This window comes from Lytechinus variegatus, chromosome 14 (assembly GCF_018143015.1).
Source record: "Lytechinus variegatus isolate NC3 chromosome 14, Lvar_3.0, whole genome shotgun sequence".
NCBI lineage: Eukaryota > Metazoa > Echinodermata > Echinoidea > Temnopleuroida > Toxopneustidae > Lytechinus > Lytechinus variegatus.
In genome coordinates, this window is record NC_054753.1 from 1,000,617 (window position 1) to 1,022,882 (window position 22,266).

Below are 22,266 nucleotides of genomic sequence, written 5' to 3' on the forward strand. Positions count from 1 at the left end.
GGAGAGACAGAGGAAGATATGAAGAGGGAGAGTCAAGGAGAGACAGAGGAAGATATGAAGAGGGAGAGTCAAGGAGAGACAGAGGAAGATATGAAGAGGGAGAGTCAAGGAGAGACGGAGGAAGATATGGAGAGGGAGAGTCAAGGAGAGACGGAGGAAGATATGGAGAGGGAGAGTCAAGGAGAGACAGAGGAAGATATGGAGAGGGAGAGTCAAGGAGAGACAGAGGAAGATATGGAGAGGGAGAGTCAAGGAGAGACAGAGGAATATATGGAGAGGGAGAGTCAAGGAGAGACAGAGGAAGATATGGAGAGGGAGAGTCAAGGAGAGACAGAGGAAGATATGGAGAGGGAGAGTCAAGGAGAGACAGAGGAAGATATGAAGAGGGAGAGATAAGAAGAGACAGACTGACAGAGGAAGATATGGAGAGGGAGAGTCAAGGAGAGACAGAGGAAGATATGAAGAGGGAGAGTCAAGGAGAGACAGAGGAAGATATGGAGAGGGAGAGTCAAGGAGAGACAGAGGAAGATATGAAGGAGAGTCAAGGAGAGACAGAGGAAGATATGAAGAGGGAGAGACAAGAAGAGACAGACTGACAAAGGAAGATATGGAGAGGGAGAGACAAGGAGAGACAGAGGAAGATATGAAGAGGGAGAGTCAATAAGAGACAGAGGAAGATATGGAGAGGGAGAGTCAAGGAGAGACAGAGGAAGATATGGAGAGGGAGAGTCAAGGAGAGACAGAGGAAGATATGGAGAGGGAGAGTCAAGGAGAGACAGAGGAAGATATGGAGAGGGAGAGTCAAGGAGAGACAGAGGAAGATATGGAGAGGGAGAGTCAAGGAGAGACAGAGGAAGATATGGAGAGGGAGAGTCAAGGAGAGACAGAGGAAGATATGGAGAGGGAGAGTCAAGGAGAGACAGAGGAAGATATGGAGAGGGAGAGTCAAGGAGAGACAGAGGAAGATATGGAGAGGGAGAGACAAGAGACAGAGGAAGATATGAAGAGGGAGAGTCAAGGAGAGACAGAGGAAGATATGGAGAGGGAGAGTCAAGGAGAGACAGAGGAAGATATGGAGAGGGAGAGTCAAGGAGAGACAGAGGAAGATATGGAGAGGGAGAGTCAAGGAGAGACAGAGGAAGATATGAAGAGGGAGAGATAAGAAGAGACAGACTGACAAAGGAAGATATGGAGAGGGAGAGTCAAGGAGAGACAGAGGAAGATATGGAGAGGGAGAGTCAAGGAGAGACAGAGGAAGATATGAAGAGGGAGAGACAAGAAGAGACAGACTGACAAAGGAAGATATGGAGAGTCAAGGAGAGACAGAGGAAGATATGGAGAGGGAGAGTCAAGGAGAGACAGAGGAAGATATGGAGAGGGAGAGTCAAGGAGAGACAGAGGAAGATATGAAGAGGGAGAGCCAAGGAGAGACAGAGGAAGATATGGAGAGGGAGAGTCAAGGAGAGACAGAGGAAGATATGGAGAGGGAGAGTCAAGGAGAGACAGAGGAAGATATGGAGAGGGAGAGTCAAGGAGAGACAGAGGAAGATATGAAGAGGGAGAGATAAGAAGAGACGGACTGACAGAGGAAGATATGGAGAGGGAGAGTCAAGGAGAGACAGAGGAAGATATGAAGAGGGAGAGTCAAGGAGAGACAGAGGAAGATATGGAGAGGGAGAGTCAAGGAGAGACAGAGGAAGATATGGAGAGAGGGAGAGTCAAGGAGAGACGGGGGAAGATATGAAGAGGGAGAGTCAAGGAGAGACAGAGGAAGATATGGAGAGGGGGAGAGTCAAGGAGAGACAGAGGAAGATATGAAGAGGGAGGGTCAAGGAGAGAGAGAGGGGAAGATATAAAGAGGAAGTGAACCGATTAAGAAGAAGGAAGAGAGGGAGGAATCTGGAGGAGAGAGGGGTGGTGGAGTTTTGGGGTGTTTGTATGATGGGTAGATTTTGGTGTATTAGCGTTCTGTATGTTCGTTGAGGGTTTGGACGTGTGGGTCTGGGAGGATATGTGTTTGTGTGTGTGTGTGTGTGTAAAAGAGAATGTGAGTGAGAAACAACACACACAAAATACATAATGGGTGACGCAGAAAGGGAGAGAAAGAAGGGGAAGGGGGGGGGGGGGAGAAAAAGTTGAAACGTAAGTGAAGGTGATCCATCTTTTTTGTTGTTATAAACGAAATAGAAAATAAGAGTCGGACGGGGATCGGTAGAGAGTGCTTGTGGACGATTCGTTCGGGACAATTTAAGCCTTAATGACGTCATTAATGAAGTTTAAACGCGGTGTTTACGAACGACCTGTCATTCTATTCGGTGGCAGGTTCTCCTGGTTAAATCTCCCCAGTTACGGTTACCGTCCCATTTCAATCTATCCAATACCATTAACCCATCTTTATTTATTTCATGCTTCCGCTTAAATTCACTCTAAATTATCAGTGAGGTTATATATATATATATATATTTTGAAGAAGAAACTTTACACTTGACCTGATAATAATCTAGCCTTATGGCTGGGTAAAATGTGATACCATGCGAACTTGCAAAAAAGGTACACGTATAAAGAAAAAAACACCTACCAAAATACATTTAAATATATCATTTGAATATATCAGGCATGTCCATATCAGCATTGCTGGTATTTGACTACATCTATTATATCTATATATAATGACTTAACTCTATTTAAAGCATGCAAACTAATAATGAAAAAAAGAATGTCATGACTTTAGAGATCATAGAACAGGGGATGGGATTCGCATCAAGGGGAGGGGGCACCGTGTGTCAATTGGTTGAGGCGAAAGTAGCTTTTAAGAAGTGAATGCACCTCCTACTGGTAAAAATAACAATACAATATAGTAATGAGTTAATAAGATATAGATGAATTTGAGTAACACCTTGTAATAAATAAAACGCAATAAATGATCAAAGCTAATGAAAAGGCAAAAAGAGCCAACGGTGTTAAATTTTGAAAGGAGAGATAAGCGCATGACCAGGGTGTCTAACTTGAGTCCTTTTTGGCAAACAAGTTAGACAATATTCCTAATTCACTCTTTATGTCTATTTGGATGCGATATATACTACAATATTATGTATTCCACTTAACATTATGCAAGAAATTTACACTAACCAATAGGCTGTCATGGTTATTAATCAATTTCCTGAATACACGACACGATCCATCTCTGCGCCTGGTAAATGATATAAGGTTCGATTTTTTTTCGTTATTTCACTGTATTTTATATCAATCCATTTATCATTGGATTATTGAACAGAAGACTATAATCTGACAATTATGCGAAATTATATCTAAAGAATCTTGACCGATTGATGGTTGTGTCGTTCGGATGGCCGCCATGAATTCATCATAACACCATATCATGTCCGGAATACCGTCATAGGATATTGGTCAACTAGTTGATATAATGGTCAGTCTCACCCCTTGACGAGCCGGAGGGAAAATATAATTGCATTTTGATTACAAATATATGGAACAATCCATCGTAGTGTATTTTAATCCATCTATTTAATAACCTACACAAAACTGAAGGCTGGCTGGTAGTGACCTATTATGATGTATGCGCTACAATAACGATACATCTATAGCAAATAGGTGAGAAGGTTATGAATTATGGATGGCACAGGCGTGTTATAACTGCGAAGAATTTTCATGAAAGTCAATATTGGTCAACGTGTGTGATATGTGTGTATAACTCTCGATGACTTCTAGAGGACCGCCAGCTTAAATTTGAAAACGTGTTCGTCCCTCAAAAGTGATCCTGCAAGAATGCGACGAAATAAGAAAGCTAAATAAAGCGAACATTGTGCAAATCATAAACACATTTCATTATCTTCTTCACTTCTTTACGGTGAATTCGTGCAAGGTTTACTCGTTCATCTTACTGGTTAGGAAGCACGCATGTATGTAAGAATCTGTACTTGCGTCCTCACAGAAGGACGGGGTAAAAATGGATGGGGGTATCAGGTTTAGCCACAAGGCAAATAAGACTCCGACTTAAAATTGAATAAAAAAAAATCATCAGGAATCGAAAAACGTGACCTTTTTTTCTCCAGCTGCATTATATCCTTATGGATGCTATGCACAAACTGGAAATTAAAGTAACACGTGTTGTACATCATCCAGAATAGAATCCTTCAGTTATGGTTTACATTATTCTACTTCTCAACATGGTCATTATACATGTATGCTGTGTTCTTCACAGTATCTGTTCTTGTCAAAAGAAGACCCTCTCGGTAGAATCTGGCGTTGGTCTCGACTTGATTATACCTTGGTCACATTTGTTCTACGGCTGCCGTACGGCGAGTCGAAACCAGCCGTTTGAACATTTTTTTGTACTAGCTACATGTCGGTGGTTATAATAAAAATGAATAAAACGACTGTTTCCGACTCGTCGTACGGCCACCGTAGAGCAAATGTGACCATGGTATAAGCAGTCATTATCAGGTAACTCCATTTACATTCCCCCATACGTAATCCGGGCACGGAACGTCAAAGAATGAGGGTGTCAGGGACCGCATACATTCGTCATTCCGTAGCTTCGTTATTCCGAAGGTTCGGATATTCCGAAGGTTCGTTATTCCGAATGTTCGTATTTCCGAAGGTTCGTATTTCCGAAGGTTCGTTAGTCCGAAAACGAAGTGAGGTTCGTAATTCCGACGGTTCATAAATGATTAACTAACCTTATTTCGTTTTCGGACTAACGAACCTTCGGAACAACGAACCTTATTTCGTTTTGGATTAACGAACCTTCGGAATATCGAACCTTATTTCGTTTTCGGATTATCGATCCTTCGGAATAACGAACCTTCAGAATAACGCCAAAAATGTTCGGATTAACGAACCCTTTTAGTCTACGGATTAACGAACATCGAGGTATAGGCAATATGCGTGTTTCGGAAATACGAACCGTCGGAATAAAGAACCTTCGGAATTACGAAGTGTAACCGTCAGGGACAGTATCAAAGTCAGCATATGTACTTTTCAAACCCCATTCCCGCTTTGAAGGATTATCAAGACCAGATGATATTGCAACAACGATCAATTACGTTACAATTTTCAGGAATCTAATCCCAGATTCTAATATTTATCACCAAATGGCGAGATTTCTCCCGGTGCAGACCCGACGTGTATTTCCCGCGCATTCTTTTCGCGTTTGGATAATAATAGTATGCCTCGCAGGCCGAACTTAATCAACCTAATGACAGGATAATAGGCAGAGAAAATGGTACCACTTGTAAACACCCTGACAACGATAATTAAATAACCGACAGCTTGGAATCGCTATATGAAAGCATAAGTGTCTATCATGGATGCACAATGACGCTTATGAATGTGGATGATTTTGCGAGTAAGAGTGGTGCACGATCTCAATGTCTTTGGCTAGTTTTAAACTGATTGTATGGAAACCATTAGGCAGTTAGGGGAACATTTACCACTTCCACTTCACCAAGAGACTGAATAATGTTCTATTGAGATTTTGCACATCTGAAATGAACTGTATAGGAAGGGGCTTAGTACATGTTGGCCCCCTGTGCCGAATTTGAATAATGAGGGAAGACTTGCCTGTTGCTATCGGCAGACGTATCATCTTTCATTCAATAAAGCACTTCTTATTTGATCATGATGTTCATTATTGAAAACATTTCAATAATGATTATTACAATGATGATGATGATGATAATGAAAACAATGATGATGATGATAATGATACCAATAATGATAATGATACCAATAATGATAATTATTATTGTAATAATAACGAAGATTCATATAGTGTCATCTATGTAGATTTGATCTATTTCGAGGTGCACTGTTAATAAATGCAATATATAGAAACAGGCCAATAATGGACGTGATTAAAAACTATGAATTTGATTTTTTTTACGAGGAAGAGATAGAAGAGTTTTGGAGCAATGGAATCATTTTACACATTTCTTAGAAGTCATTGACTACAGGTGCGAATAAATAGCTTATAATTCACTTACGCCATTACCATTAAAGACAAAGGAAAACACTGATTAGAATAATATCGCCAGATAATAAAAAGATCTGACATCGTAAAGGGGGCTTCACATCTGAACATTTCAGCCAACATAATTACGCAGACGTAAATATACGCATTTATGGTAAACCATTCGATCACATCGACCCATATCATAATTATTATTGATACTACAATTTGACATTTGCTAACAACCCATCAAGAATTAAACGACATAATCAATAAATTAGATTATAACGGCCTGCCATATACCTCCACGGAAGTTGGCCAAAATGTCCAGATCTGGCAGTCCCTTCACGCACTCCGATTCCATTGATATCTACAATATTCCATGTACGGTGTTCATATTAAAGAAGTGTCTGATTGCACTCGGCCCAATTGGCGCTAAAGGCCGTCAAGGTATCGAGTTCCCTACCTGGGGCAGACGACAGTATCGGGTTGATCGAAAAGGTCCGTGTTTGGGTCAAGAGTGGCTTTATTAATGGCGCCAAAAATAAGCTGCTGGCTAGCTATCGGCGAACAGCATTGTATACAAATGATGAGAAAAGAAGTAAATCGTATTGAAAGCAAGGTGACAATATTTTTCTTTCTGTGGTACGTCAAGGACTACAGGCTCCCGCAATGCAGAGAAGAAATAACATTAACATGAATTATCATTAATAAGAATGCAACTTAATATCGGAAGATTTTCCAAACGGGACTAAATCCATGTTCACTATAAATACAAAACGAACTCAATGCTTTTTAGTTTGTTATTGTTACAGGTGTAGGACTTCATGGCAAATGAATTCAGAGGGTTAAGAGTAGGCCTAATCATTTTTTTTCTACAAGTATACGGTACGTTGAACTCGTTTGAAAATAGAGCCTCTTTTTTCCGTAATAAAATCATTCTAAGGAGGAGATAGAAGGCCATTAACAGACGGTACGGAGAATATACAGTACTTTTTGTTAAATCATGCGTATTTTATGACGCCAAACTTCTCTGGTTTCGGCTTAATTTTGAGACTAATTTTCTGATTGCTTTGATTTCACTCGTCATCCAAAGCCTGAGGAAGTTAATCGGTAGATTTTTTGTTTCGGATTACACATTCATTCATTAGTACTTGTACAAGCTTGCGTGAATCAACGGCTAAACTTTCCAATCCTATTTTTCTTTTCCTTCTTACATTTCCTATATATCCACTCCTCTCAGTTTATACAATTGCGTTTCTAAACCTCTGACTTTCGTAAATATGGGATTTTTTTAGAGACAATACTGTCCTAAAAAGATTATTTCATTAAACATCGTCGTCCAGAACTACAAAGTTCTTAGCGTCATAAATTATGCCTGATGGGTTTAAGAAAACTTCAATACTTCAATTTGTAATTTTAGCCTCGTTATGTTTAAATATCAAATATTGTGTCAAACGTAATGAAAACAAAGGATAATGACTTTTATTTTCTAGCTTAAAAATTTATTTGAACTGTTTTGAAATCTCAGAAGAGAGGATAGACCTTATGATGCAATAAATATCTGAGAGTAAATAAATTTATTTTTCTTATGATCCATTTTATATATTTTAAGACTCCTTATTATCAAACTTGGGGCCAAACTTAAGGCTTTCGTCAGTTTGTCACCAATGGATTGTAAGACATTACTAGTTTTCCTTAAATCATTGAAAATCCCGATTGTAAAGAAAATATTCGTTTCTCACTGGGTCGGCGCCAAAACGCAAAATCTAAATAAACTTGATAAACAGCTGACAAGACTCACGCATGGAAATAATGAACGATCCTACCATTTGGAATGATATATGGAAATAAGTGTACGAGGGTCGGTAGAAGAAGTACAACCCCAAGTTAAACTAGGAAAGTATAGAAGCCAAAATAATATTTGGATACGGTAAGCGTGTACGTGATGCAAGTGCATGTATATACGAGATGGTATATTAATTAACTGATCAAATTACAAGATGGCTGCGAGAAACGTTTCACCCTCGGCTAGACATGTGTATTGACGTGTATCGTGTCGGGTTCTGCTTGCATTATCATGAAGGTCCAGATTACTAAATCATTGTTCTGGGCGATTTCACTTCAAGGGTGGGGCCAAATTGATCAGTAAGTTAAATTGATCACAAATTTCCTTGAAATCGGTCGTAGTGTTCGGCTTTATTTTGTTAATTACTTAACACTGCGTCAATCCTAGCACGTATTTTAAGCAAATTACATTTGCATTTACAATATGGATTACCTGCATTGCTTTTGACATCCACTATGATTAAAATGGCCTTATTCTTGCCCCGGACTATGATTAATTTCCATTTTAGCAGTAAGCTTATACCAATGTCAGGAAAGTGTGGAAAAGTAATCGGTAGATGTATTGTATCATAATAAACTCTTGATCTTATTTTTTTTCCGTATACCATTAAAATCCAAAATTACATTTTTCAATTCCAGACAGGGGAGTCTTTATGCCGAAATTGGGGATATTTCATTATAGGGAAAGATAGATATTTCGTCGTACTTACGATTTGTCTTTTTTCTAAATACACAGAAAATTGCAAATTAAAATAAATTGATTTTCAGAGCCCGTCACCTAAATTATACAACTTTTGATCCGCCCCTCTTTCTCCCTTTTCCACCTCTGTCAATACCATACCCAGTGGCGTACTTAGGATTTTCCAAAGGGGGGAAGGGGGCAAATTCGTCCACCAAAAAAATTGACAAACAGAAAAAAAAGGTCTTCCCGTTCAAAGGACCGGGCCACTTGTGGCTCGTCAGGGGAGGCAGGGATACATCCCTTGCATGGGTTGTGACAAGTCAGGGGGGGGGATTTGGGTGCGTAGTGTGACCCCCCGTAGGTACGCTAATGACCACACCCCTTCTGTCTCTTTCAATCGTTCCATTTCCCTGGTATTATTCTCTCTTTTACTTCTTCACTCTTACGCCGTCTTTCTTTTATTTTCTTTTATTAGTCCCATTCTCCTCTTCACCCCCCTCTCTCTCGCACTCCTCCCCCTCTCGCATCCTCTCTCAAATTCCGAAGTAAGATGTATCGTATGCATCAACACCTCCTGCAATCTGGAGGAAACGATATAGTAAAAAAAGAGTAAAGATTGATCGCTTGCTCACAGCGAATGTCAACCATTTGGAGGAACTGGCCTAAAATACATAATATGCGCCATTCTATATAATGACGGTATATGGCCTGTACATCCCATACAAGAAGATGTGGACATGTGATCAAATATACAGTGAAAATTTTGATGACATAAAAAAACAGTAAAGACATTTAAAAAAAATGTATATGTACATAAGACATTTTAGATTTGTTCTCCGTCCAGCAAATTGTAAATTTGCCTTAACGAAAATAATATGGCATGTACAGTATATTATCAAGGTTATTTTGACGTACATAATTAAAAAGCATTTAACCCAACTGTTAATTTTGATTATACAAACTCCTAATTGGTTGTTGGGTAAAAAACACTTCTCTACAAATATGGCGAAATAAACACCTGTACTCTTGGCTTTGATTAGCGTATGGCTAAGATAAGCGTAGTTTATAAAACGTTTATTTACCTAAATTTGGGGCTGTTTCATAAAGCTGTTCGTAAGAATAAGAGCGACTGGTGAACCTTTCTTACGCACTAAATAATCACCAACGAATATTAATGGTGAATATCATTTACCACAAGAAAGGATCACCAGTCATTCTTAAAGTCGCTCTTAACTTACGAACAGCTTTATGAAACATCCACCTGGATATATTCGTGATACACTGAGGTGTGATCGCTAAGTAGCATTATTGTTAAACACGTGGAAAACAATATTGTTATGTTATATTTTAAGGTCAAGGTATTCATCACCTGATAGTAAATTTATTACCAAATACTAGAATAATTCATTGCGGCAGGTGAAAAATAATGACCCCCTCCCCTAAAAAAAATGTCGAAGGCATAAGGTTCAACGTTAGCTAAAACGACCAATGGGATCATAATAACGGTATGTAAAGAAAATTACTGAAATGTTGGGTGGATCAAGTGACCGAGTGGCATTATTTATACCTTGTTCAAACAGTGACTCGGCTCCAATGTTGAATCCTCAAGCAGGGTCATACGATGCGAAGAGGGCAACTATGGTCGCGTTTATACTGTCTGAAACAAAAAAGGCGAGTTCGACAAGGCCAATGGATCACGAACGGGAGTACAATAGACGTCACAAAATTAATATATACCGTGTTTGACCTAGACCATGCGGGTGCGACACGGCTTTCTGTTTACACACGACAAAATAGATGAGTCTGACCATGGACCTACTAGAGGTCTATGGCCTGACTCCGCTTGCGGGTTCAAACCTACGATTTTGGCGGATTAAAACAGCCGTGTTCGACACGGCACGCGGATCACGCCGATCGCGTTTACACAGCACATATAATTGCCGTGTTGAGCACGGCTCGCGTGTCAATCCCCGGGCCGAGTCATTTTGTAAACACGGTATATTTATGTCCACATTCTATCAGTCAAAATCTTATAACTGTCAAGAACATTAAAATTTAAATGTGAAATCACTTGGAGGGAAGCGTTAGTCTGGGGAGAACATTTTTGTTTGTTTCTTGTTATAGAAGTAGCAACTAATGACACAAATTCAAATCTGCTTTGTCAGGATTTTTCAAAGAAAAAAAAAGACTTAGAGACGTATTCCAGAATTACATACGACCTAGTTTAAATCTACGGAATTTGATTAGCATTATTCATATGTTTCGTTAACCGACATCAAAACGAATTTCCGCCCACCCTTCTAATAGCAACGGCCAAGCTATATGGGTTGTGAAATTCATAAAACTCTTCTTATTTTTCATTTGATGTGAAGTCTAGTCTAAAATGAACAACCCTTTTTTCGTTTTAAAGGAGTGGATATCTTCCTTTTTTGTGTTTACATTACGGCAATTATGTACTATTTTTGCTTTTTCTGTAATATGTTCATATCTTAATCGGATATACGATGCAAGAATCGTTTCAGTTTCTGCCACTGCACGATATGTCCTGTATGAATTGGTAACGTAACAAAACAGAAAAAAAAATCATTAGGAGTACAAACCAGCACATCTTTATCTACGGAGCTTTCGCGCGTTATCGTAACTTATCGTAATTTCAGTTCTCTTAACACTCTCTACATTCTTCGCCTTAACCCCCCCCCCTTCTGCACCATCCGTCTCTTCACTTGCGCCCAATCTGTCTTTGTCTGAAGCAAAACCATCAAAAGTAAGATTAAATGTTTAGGTACTTCAATCTAGCAATGGCCTTCTAAAAGCACGTTCATCTTGTCGTTTGTCTCCTTTACTGAGAGAGAGAGGAACTATCGTGTAACATAATGAATGTCAAGATCATGAGGTATTCGGGCCTTCTTTCTCTCTCTCTCTCTCCCATCATTTTTAGTTTTCCCCATATATTTTTGTTCATAATCCCACTCTCTCTCTTGTACTCCCAGTCTAGAACCCCCACGAATCCTCTAATTTCTCACCCGCACTAAAGCTATCTATCACTCCGTCACACCCTTCTTCTTTTCCCATCTCCTTTATTTGAGACTCTGCCTTTCTCCTTCACTCTCCTCCATCTCTCCTATCCCACTCCACACAGCAAAAACTGGGGTGTTAACCGGTGTACATAGAGGACCACACCAATTATTTTACACCGGTGTTAAATTGGTGGTGTTAGTTTTACACCTATAGGTGTTATTACAACACCTTTTGTTGTTACATTTACACTCTTTGGTGTTATGTTTAATCTCTAGGGTGCAATTTTAACACCTCAGAGTGTGGTCCTCTATTAACACCAATTGGTGTCAGTTTTAACACCGCAGTTGTTACAGTGCACCCATCCCATGTATCTTCAGATTCTTCTCTTTATCATTCTACCCCCTCTCCCTCCCTCTCTCTGTCTCTCCTCTCTCTTTCTTGTTCACGCTCTCTCTTAACGTTTCTCTCTCCTCCACTCTCCCTCTACGTTTCTAGACGGACCTACCTATCCCGTGGAGCTGTTTTAGGCAGAGTGGGGGTTGTTCCGGCTGTGGAGTTTTGCCTTATTGCTGTGACAACTCCAATAAGACTCATGCCCATCTCACATGGTTTTCCAAGTCTGCAAAGACAATTTACCGAGGATAAAGGAGGCTGCTTTAAACAACGGGCGAATTATGGTTCAGAAAGTCATGGCAAGCATCGGACGTGTCCATACAACATTGTTACAGGTTTAGATATATATTTTTTTTAAAGTAATATCCCAAAGACACTATTTTCTTGGCCTGTACTTCCCAAACTCTGAGATACCGTGCCCTAAATACTGACGTCATAGCAGAAGTCTAAAAAATGCTTGCAACCATCCACAATTATTTTTAAAAGTATTTTGAATGCTAATTTGAGCCAAAAAGAAAAAAAAGATACTTTTCATTTACATTTTTAGAAAAGGGCGAATTGCGATTTGTTCCAAACTGGAACTTGGACCAGTCGTTAGGTGTGCAGTTGTCTATATAATATGGCATACGAAAATGCCCCCCCCATCCGCCCTTTATATTTTGTTTAAAACAATTAAGGATTCAGTGATCACCATGGTATTAGAATCAATTACCGTGTTTACACTTAACCTGCTGTTGCACCGGCTTTTTCAAAGCGTGTAAACGCGATTAACTTGCATCGACTAGCGGTTCAGAACTGGCAATTCGCACCACCAAAGTAGTAGGTTCTGAACCGCGAGCCGATGCTGAATCGGCTTTTTTACTACGTGTAAACAGAAAGCCGATTCTGCATCGGCAATTTGAGCGCATTTCATTTAGTTTACCATTGTAAGCGCACGGATCCAGCGTTGTCTTTATTATGACGTATATTGTTGGTGTACGTATCATTTCAGGTTTTTGCATCGGCTCGCGGTTCTGAACCGCGAGCTGTAACAGCGTGTAAACGCAGTGCAAGATAAACCAAAAGCCGATTCTGCATCGGCTTTTGGTTCTGAACCAAAAGCCGATTAAGTGTAAACCGTAGTGGTATGTGGTATGTCCGTTGGAAGAAAAATCCAATGCTCCTTTAACTTGATGTAACAGTTCAAAGGGATTTCCCCCCAATCAATAAATCGAGTTCTTGAAATAAGTAGAGTAGACACGGGTGCATGAGAAAGCAATATCTATAAGTGTACTGGCTACCGTGCATTTTAGACGCGAAAGAAAAAAAAATCAACAAAGGATGCATCGTTTTCGCTAAAAATGCAGACGAGATGACTTTTATCTTTGATCTTTTATCTACTTGCGTCTCTTTCTCCCTCTCTTCTCCCCCTCTCTCCCTCTATAATGATGATTTCTTTCGTTCTCTCTTCCTTCTACATGCAAATGAAACTAATCTTAATTTCAATTCCATTCCCTTCATCTTCTGTAAGTTTGTCTGTCTGTTTGCCTGTCTCCTCACTTTGTGTCTTTGTCACTGTTTACCTGGCCATCTTTTTTCACTTTTTCGTTTTCTCTTCTCCCTCTTTTGCACACCCTCTATCTCTCTCTATCCGCCTTATTCTCTCTTCCTCGCTTTCATATCCGTTAATCTCTCTTACTCTCCCTTTCTCCAATCTACAAGCATAATACATTGATAAGTTTCCTGCTCTCACACCGCACACAAACACACGCGCGCGCCAACCCTCCTCCCGCACACACAGACACACCCACGCAAGAAACTTGGTTCCTTGACACACACACACACACACAATCGATAGAAAAGTAGTCCACAGTGACAAGCAAGACCGTGACGTCTTACATTGAAGAGGGCAGACGAGACATTACTATTTCAAAATCTAGATCTTGTCCCACTCCAAGAAAGCAAGTCCCACATCCGTCCAATGATACACATTTAACAACTGACCGCGATTTCCACAGCTATCATTAGGATTAGAATGAAACTTCGATAACAAGTTATGGACTAAATTCTGATTCCTTACATTTAATGCTACCTGTCGATTGGGCATTCAAAATGGGCAATCGTATATTGAATTAAAAAGGTTTTATGTCGCCGATTTTTAACCAAATATTATTACTTGACAAACGTAATATAAATTTTAATTTATTTTATTCATTCTCCGACCCATCCCATTCTGCGCACAGGGCATACGCATCAAATAAAGGGCAAACCACCTCTTCTTTACATGACCTTCATTTGGTGTTTAATCAAAGAATTCATATCGTATTCCCCTGTAATTTCTATGATGTAAAATATCATAACATCGCTATATTCAAAAGATGATATATAACCCATTTCCTCCCAGAAGTTTATCGCTTACATACGGCGCTCGGTCAGAGCTTGATTTATTGCAATACACCCTGCTTTTTGGCGGGAATATAGATATGCTGTTTTTTAGTGTGGGAGAATTTGTTGGATGTTATGGATATAATGTCTGCATTATTGGAAGCGATATATCATCCCCTCACGGTGTGTGTATATCATGGAATATACAACATGGTACTGTTTAAAGGCAAGAAGGTAGCATGCCGAGTGTCCTTCTCCTCTTAAAAGAAGACAACAGGGTCATCATTCGTATTTCGGAGGGAACAGTCTGACACGAAAATGTTTTACATGAATAATAAACATTACTGACATTTGCCCGTACCGGTACCCCCACTGTATTTCTCAAAACGCACAACCAAAATCACTACAAATTTTCATGTTGATCAAATACCGATCCTATAGATTTATAGCAAAAAGTTAAACTAATCGCTATATAATCAAAATTAATTCTTTATTCCATTTCTATTCAAAACATAATACAAAGTAAAACAAATCGTATTTTTATTATTCTTATTTCGTAAAAAGTATAAAATTGAGCATTAATGGAAATGACGGGGTCCACTCTATGTTTTGTTAGAATAAATAAAGAGCCTTTTATAACTGATTAAAGTTTGTTTATATTATGTCTATGTTGGAAAGAAGGAACAAGGCGTTTTGGAATGTGATTTCATCTCATTAATGAAGTACCCTTTTTTATTGCATAATTTTTTTTATACATTATAGTAGTTGTGGAGTGTTGTGGCCCATTGGATTAGTCTTCAGACTTTGAAACAAAGGGTCATGGGTACGAATCCCAGCATGACGTAATTTTCTTCAGCAAGAAACTGATCCACAGTGTGCTGCACTTAATCCAGGTGAGGTAAATGAGTACCGGTAGGAAGTAGTTCCTCAAAAAGCTGTGTGTGCTATGATCGGGTAATACAGGAGCGCCTTGAGCATCTAACAAGGTGAATATGCGCGCAATATAAATACCCTATATGATTGTATTATTATTATTCGTTCTGTCCGCCCTTTCACATGGTAAAAATCGTAATTTGAATGATGATTCCAGTGAAAAATAATGTTAATGACGTATATTTAGCACGTGTGGAACCAAACTAGAACATGATAAAACTCACGAATGCTAATCACAGTCACGATTACAATAGCAATCATCATTACAATGACGATTCAAGATTCACGTGTGAAAAAGGCCCATAGGCAAATTCTAGGCTTACGTGACGTTGTAACACAACGATGACTTGTTTTATTTGTTTTCCTTCAATTATTATCTAGATCAGAGGTAGTATCAAGATCTAATTATCAATCATTCATTTGCATGTCTCATCAAACTCTTTTCCCCCCATAACCTTTCTTGTGTATCCCTTCCCCATTTTAACACTTTATAAATCAAAGGGAATTTTAGTGGCGGATCCAGAAAAGGAGGGGGGGGGGTACAGCCATTTCCTGCCAGAATAAATCGATGACATAGGCCCGTATTCTGAAGTCGGGTTTGATACAAACACTTGTTCTAAGTTTTGGTATAACTATGGAAAGCCAGTTGTTACATAAATATATAACACTAGACAGGTAGAGGTTCGATATATAAGCTCATTTTCTTCCCAAAACTTTATTAACAGCTTGGGAAGGACAAGTATGACAGTTATATTCACCATTTAAGAATTAGTAATGAGCACGGTAAACCTGAGAAGCATTCACCGTAAACAAAACTTTGGCTTCCCATAATTTTAGCACAGAGTTAGACCATGGTCTAAGTTAAACCATGGACCTATAAACTCGACATCAGAATACAGGCCATAGAGTACAACGAAGAGACGTTAGTCCCTCCCTCATTAATGATAACCATTTGGGAGGCACATTATTTGATTTTATATTATTAATGATAATAATATCTGATGTATGTTCGATATATGTTTGATTTTAATCTTTCTATTCTCAAAGGAACCCGAATTTTGATCAGTTAGAAAAACACACACACACAATTGAATTGATAAAAAAACCTTATTCGCACATTTTAAATGATTTTTAGATCTTATATATTGAATCCTTTGCCCGATTTCTAATGTCTGGTCTGTTTCTGAATGCACTTCCAAGTAGATGTTGGAATATCGGACAAGTCATCGATTGATTCATGATAAATTTGGAAAGTGGGACAACTGTCTGCAGCATCAAAGACCTTCGTTCAAAAGGAAATGAAGAAATATGAACCGAATCTCTAATACTAATCTTAAATCATTATTTATCAGCACAATTATATCATGTTTGTGCAAGTATAACGGGCTCATGAATCAATAATGACCTCCTTAAAGTGATTGGTTAACATTGGTTTGACTTTTTAAAAATCTGAGCTTGAAGGTCATACTTGTCACCTGTGTCTGTGATATGTTACAAAAATGAAGCCCAGAAAAAATTGCGTTCAAAAAATAATTATTTAGTGCTTCAAAAATTGAAATATAAAGTGACCGGAAGCACCATCTTAATTTCATCCCATACACTTATGTGTACTATTTAGGCGTCTATAAGACGCCTTTTTACAAAATCGGGGTTTGCCTTGTAGTTTTAGCTTTTTATTCTCAATAATGGTTGTTTTCATGGTTTATTAGTTCTAATACATGCACTTGTACACATGTTTCATCTTGGTTTGAGAATTTTTTAATTCGGGTGCTCACAAAGTTAAACAATACCTTTAACACCACGGCAGTGTTAAAAATATTTTGTTTTTCAAATCGCCATGTTAAATAAAACAATGAATTTTTATTTTCACCAGTTAATAACGGCAATGATTTTCATGCTCTATTGACATGAACGCTTGCGAGAGGATTGTTAGACCTAGCAAAATTAATGTATTCAAACGAGATCCTATATGTATTACTGTTAATTACAGGTTAATAATGAAAATCGAATGCGTTATTTACATGCCATGGCTTGGTTGATAAAAAACTTTTTTTTTCATATAATAACAATATAAACCATAAAAGAATGGGGGCAGCTTAAAAAGGCTCAATTTAAAAAAATATCAGAATAATGGCAGTCTCATACTGCCTGTAAATAGTCTTTTTATACATGTGAAGAACTCTTTCGATGCAAAAGAAGGGTTTACCCAACTGAAAAATCTAGCTTTTTCTGAGCTGTCATCAAAATATGTACATTTTTGAGATACGAGTACGCGGTTTATTCTGACCAGCCACAATGGGCCCATTTAAGACACTTTTATAAATGACTTCACACGTTGTATTATTACAGCAAGTACTAATTGCTTTAATTATACAACGTGTGTAATACATCCTTGAATGTTTGAGGTCGAACTTAATTATGTTCTCCCCTTAAAATTACCAGCTGGTTGAATTATTTCGACACCCGATTGTCTCCGAGTTAACTCTTGGGCATTTATGCATTGATGTGATTCTAAACAACAAGAGTCAGTCGTTGAAAGCGATGTTCGGGTTTAGCCAGACAGTAATCTGTCATGGAATCCTCATGAAGCAGACAATGTGAGTTTTAAAGACGTGTTACTTCTAAAATTGAGTGAGGCAATTCGATGATGAAAAGCTCTTCTAACCAATGAGTAGTACATTAAACTATTTTCTCCCAGAGCCGTATCACGACACATTTTTTTTCGAAATTTGATTGTTGGGTCGGGAAAATCAGTGGAAAATCAGTAAAAAAACGACTAAAACAAGGGATCTATTCACGGAGGATTAGTCTATTGTTACGGGGGGGGGGGGCGCTGAGCATTGTGACAGCACCCCCAGTAACAACAGATAATCCTCCATGGCCAGGTCCATGCTCAAAACGTACAAAGTTGAAGTAAACAGTAGATCTTACAATGACTTTCGTTTCGGAACCCTTGACGTTAAGTTGCTGAATCAAAAGCAGGCAAAACAGACTTTGGTTACAATGCTATAGCTTGACTGGATTATCATCATCTACCTGTTCATGGATGTGTGAGGAAAGATATGAAACTCAAGCACAATACATTCGAAAATCTATAATACAAAAACATTCCAATCATTGACAAAGCATTCCAAGGGGGTTTGATAATGCATGTGGAGTGCCGATGTTACCCTTCGAATCCGAATGGATTCTGCCGAAGCGAAATATCAGTATTTCCTTTTTTTGTCTCTAAAAGCATTGTTTTTCATCAGTCTTATTTGAAAATTTCAAAATAGGTATGGACAGCAAAAGAGAAGCCCTTGTGATGCTTTCATGCCAACAAGATATAAAAGAGTCATGAAAAAAAGACATATTTAATTTTATAACTTCTTCCAAAATTGACAAATTTCAGCATTTTCCGACAATTTGTGCTATTAGAGCTCACTCATTTCTAAAAACATATGATTATGAACATATTTTGTATAACAATTTATTCGTGGTCATGCGTGATTCTTAGATAATTAGCTTTTAATATTACTCGAATTGTGGTGATTTCTGTTCGCTGATACCAATTATGCGTACTAATGCATTATCAAAAACTGGACCAGCCAAATTAAAATCCGAATTTCACTTGTTGCTAAGAGAAACTGTCGGCAAATGAAAATGCCTGTATTGTTGAAACACCTGAAAAGACATTGTAAAAACACATGTTTAAAGACAATATCCTGTCGTCGGCTCGTCAGATGGGGTTAAAGCAGGCTGGTACTAAAGCGAAGAGATTCCTATCCTTCCTAACACATCCCTGCCTGGTTGGATCTCAATCGAATCCAATACCGACGTTTAATGCTTCTTTGTAAAAAAAAATCTACTATCTTAGATTTCTGCCGCATTAGCGCACATTTTAAAGCCATGAACCATCTTATAAAAAGCTTAAGCTTATGCAACCTTCACACCATCGTTTAATAAATCTATGTTTTGTATATATCACAATTGTACTCACCATGTACATACTCACATTAAAAAATTAAGATATGTTGGCATTTTTAAATTGAAAATACAAGTATACAGCCTTTAAGAAATCCGATATAACAAATTCACATGGGATGAATGCTCGAAGAACCTTTCTCCTTATAATTCATGTTGGATACACAATCCCGCTTAACGTAAAGCGACTTTTCAACGCAAACAGTCCCCATGGAAGATTAATAACATGCATTTCGCTATCAAGATTAGGAATACTCACGTGCCTAACCCCTGTGGAGATGGAACAACCCTCGGATGCAGAAGAGAAGATAAGGGGGTTGGAGAGGAAGAGACGGCGCCGACATCGGCGCAAGAATCCTAAACAGAGTCCCGTCCTCGCCGAAAAATAAAACAACCACCACGAGATGAAACTAAAGAAATGCCAGTCAAACGCTCGAAGATGAGTCGAAAAAGGGCGAGTGGTCGAGTTCAAAATGTCGTTTATAGAAGGGTATAGGATTCCTTAATGCACTTAGGATGTTTCCATAAAACCTGATATGTTCTTTTTTGCGCCCGATTGAGTCCGAGAGAGGTTTAGGCGAGTGAGCCGAGAGGTAGCTACAGGAAACGGGAAGGTGTTTAAAGCGCAGCTTCCTTAAACGCGTTTCACGCTGATGGTCGTTTGAAAGAGAATCGCTGCTCATTTGAGCATGCTCGGGAAGAGAGTTTCATGGTTTTAAGTGTACGCCAATTTACACCATCTGTGAATGTGGGCAGTGTATTTGGTGCATTATAAGAGAGCCGGGGGGGGGGGGGAGCAGCAGGACAGTCGGATGGTATAAGTTGTCACGCACTTTGCGAAAAGTTAATGGTTTAATATATGGGAATTCACGTTTGCAGAATTTAAACACCATACATACATTTTTGTAAGATTTGTTTTTGTTTGGGATATATTTTTGTTAGTATTTTCATTATTGATTTAATTATCATTAGCAATAATTGATATTATTATCATTATATTATCATCATCATTATTAGTAGTATTAGTAAATGTTTTTAATATATTCTTGTGTTTAAATCTTCTTTTTCTGTAACACTTCTTATCATAAATATCATTTGTATCATGCATCGTTCTTGCTTGTTATTATCAGTGGTGTTGTGAGCCAGAAATTGTGAGGGTGAAAGATATTGGGTATCAATTAAAATCTCTACAAAGTTGCAAGTAGGCAAATATTTTTGCATCTTTATTACAAAAATCCAATGTTGTGATATATGACATGATATTCAGAAAATAATGTCATATTTACCCTTGGGGGGGGCACCTCCAACCCCCTCATCATTACGCCACTGATTACTAATGTTGTTATTGTTATGTTATATTATTCTTATACACTCTTAAAAAAGGTTTTTCTAATACTGGGTAAAATGGGAACATGCATGTTGGTTGGGTAAAAAGATATCAAATATTTTGTAAATTTTACGCAATGTTGCGTTGAAATTTACCCTTAAACATGCATTTATAGCCCAATATGGGGGTAAGACAAAGTACCCAGCAAACATATACATTCCCTTTTTACCCAAAATTGGGTAACATTTTACTCATTGTTTTTAGAGTGTATTGATCAAATTATTGTTATCATCGTTACCTAAATTTGCATTCTTTTGCTTTGTTATTATCATTGTTACCATTGTCACCTTCAGTATCATTGTGTACCAAATACGGTCCAGGTTAACAGTTTTTAGCATATAACCGTAGTTGTTTTGCATCGATTTACCTGCATTGTCTCCAGGTATAGACGTGTTACACGTGTATTATCTACCGGGATAGAAATAAACTTCGTTTCGAACAATGCCTTCTTTCTCTCCTTTTCTCCAAGACAATAATCATTATCTGCTAATCTTTACAAGGGTTATTCATGGGGATTTCTCACAAATGTTAGAGGCGTTAAGTTGAGCATAGTTTTGTACTCCGTTAACCACAACTACGATGTTTATCGATTGATTCTTACTATAATCGGCCCTATTATTTGGTTAAGATTCCTGTGGAAGTTACTTGAAAATAACAATTGTTTTCATACCTCATGTACCTATTTTCTTCAAATCTTCATTCCACATGTTCCAAATGACTTGCCGTGCCCTTTTAAGGGGTCTTTCTCTCCAACGATCTATCATCTGTTTTTTTGATACTTGAGGGAATTGTAAATGTGGCAATAAATTGGAATACGATTTTTTTTTTGTAAATGAGTTGATCACGCGGTGTGTGGAGTAGGAGCATTCTCATTTTTTTAATATTTTGATATGGCTGATTATCAAAGTGTATGAATATTATTGTCTATCTAACACTGATTTAGTTTTTGGTAATTACTGAACTTCCTTTCCCAAATTTGGAAGAAATATCACCAATTTTTAACTATATTTTCATTAGCGGAAAGATAAGGGCTATTCTACTGTTTCAGGTGATGAATTGAATCTGTTGTTGTTATTTTGAATAGGCAAACTAGTCAGTTTTGACTGTTGTTGCTTTGTTGCTTTGTTATTTTTTTCTTTTTTACTTTTTACAAAACATAATAATCCCCTAGGAGATTCCTTTATAAATTCCGATTTATTTATTAAAATGAGCTGGTCGAGGGACTCTTTTCTGGTCAGACATGGATTGTCAGATATAATTATCCTATCCACTGGTAATAAACATCCGGTCCCGAATTTCATCCTTATCTTTTATCATATCATTGCTATAGCTCTTTTTCTTCCAATGTTCCTTTGAAGAAATTGTCATTGTCAATTGTCATGAAAATAATGATATTCACTGTAAAATCTATAGCAAGGCAATTTATTGATACCGAAGCCTTTTAAATCGTAATAAATGTAGCTGTAAAGCATTTTGGTTTGGTAATTAATCACCAGCATGGTCATAATTCGATCACGACTCTTATTCCTTGCGATTGTAAGTATTTTCGTTCGGAGAAGAACATCTCAGGAGAAAAGAAATAGTAAAATGCAGCACAGAATATTTATCTAAAAAGGTAATTCCCTATCAAATGCGCGCAACCTACTTTGAAGTGAACTGATAATGACGGTTTATCAATTACATTGCTCCCCACGGAGTAAACCATCA

The 22,266-nt window shown here is 38.1% G+C and overlaps 1 long non-coding RNA gene across 1 annotated transcript in view; it reads right to left on the reverse strand.

The window, feature by feature from the left end:
- LOC121427808 overlaps positions 1–19,886 on the reverse strand; it is a 41,992-nt gene extending 22,106 nt beyond the window's left edge. Inside the window, exon 1 of the long non-coding RNA XR_005971717.1 lies at positions 19,432–19,886. This is a non-coding gene — a long non-coding RNA (uncharacterized LOC121427808). The remainder of the gene's footprint in view (positions 1–19,431) is intronic.
- Positions 19,887–22,266: the final 2,380 nt, after the last annotated feature.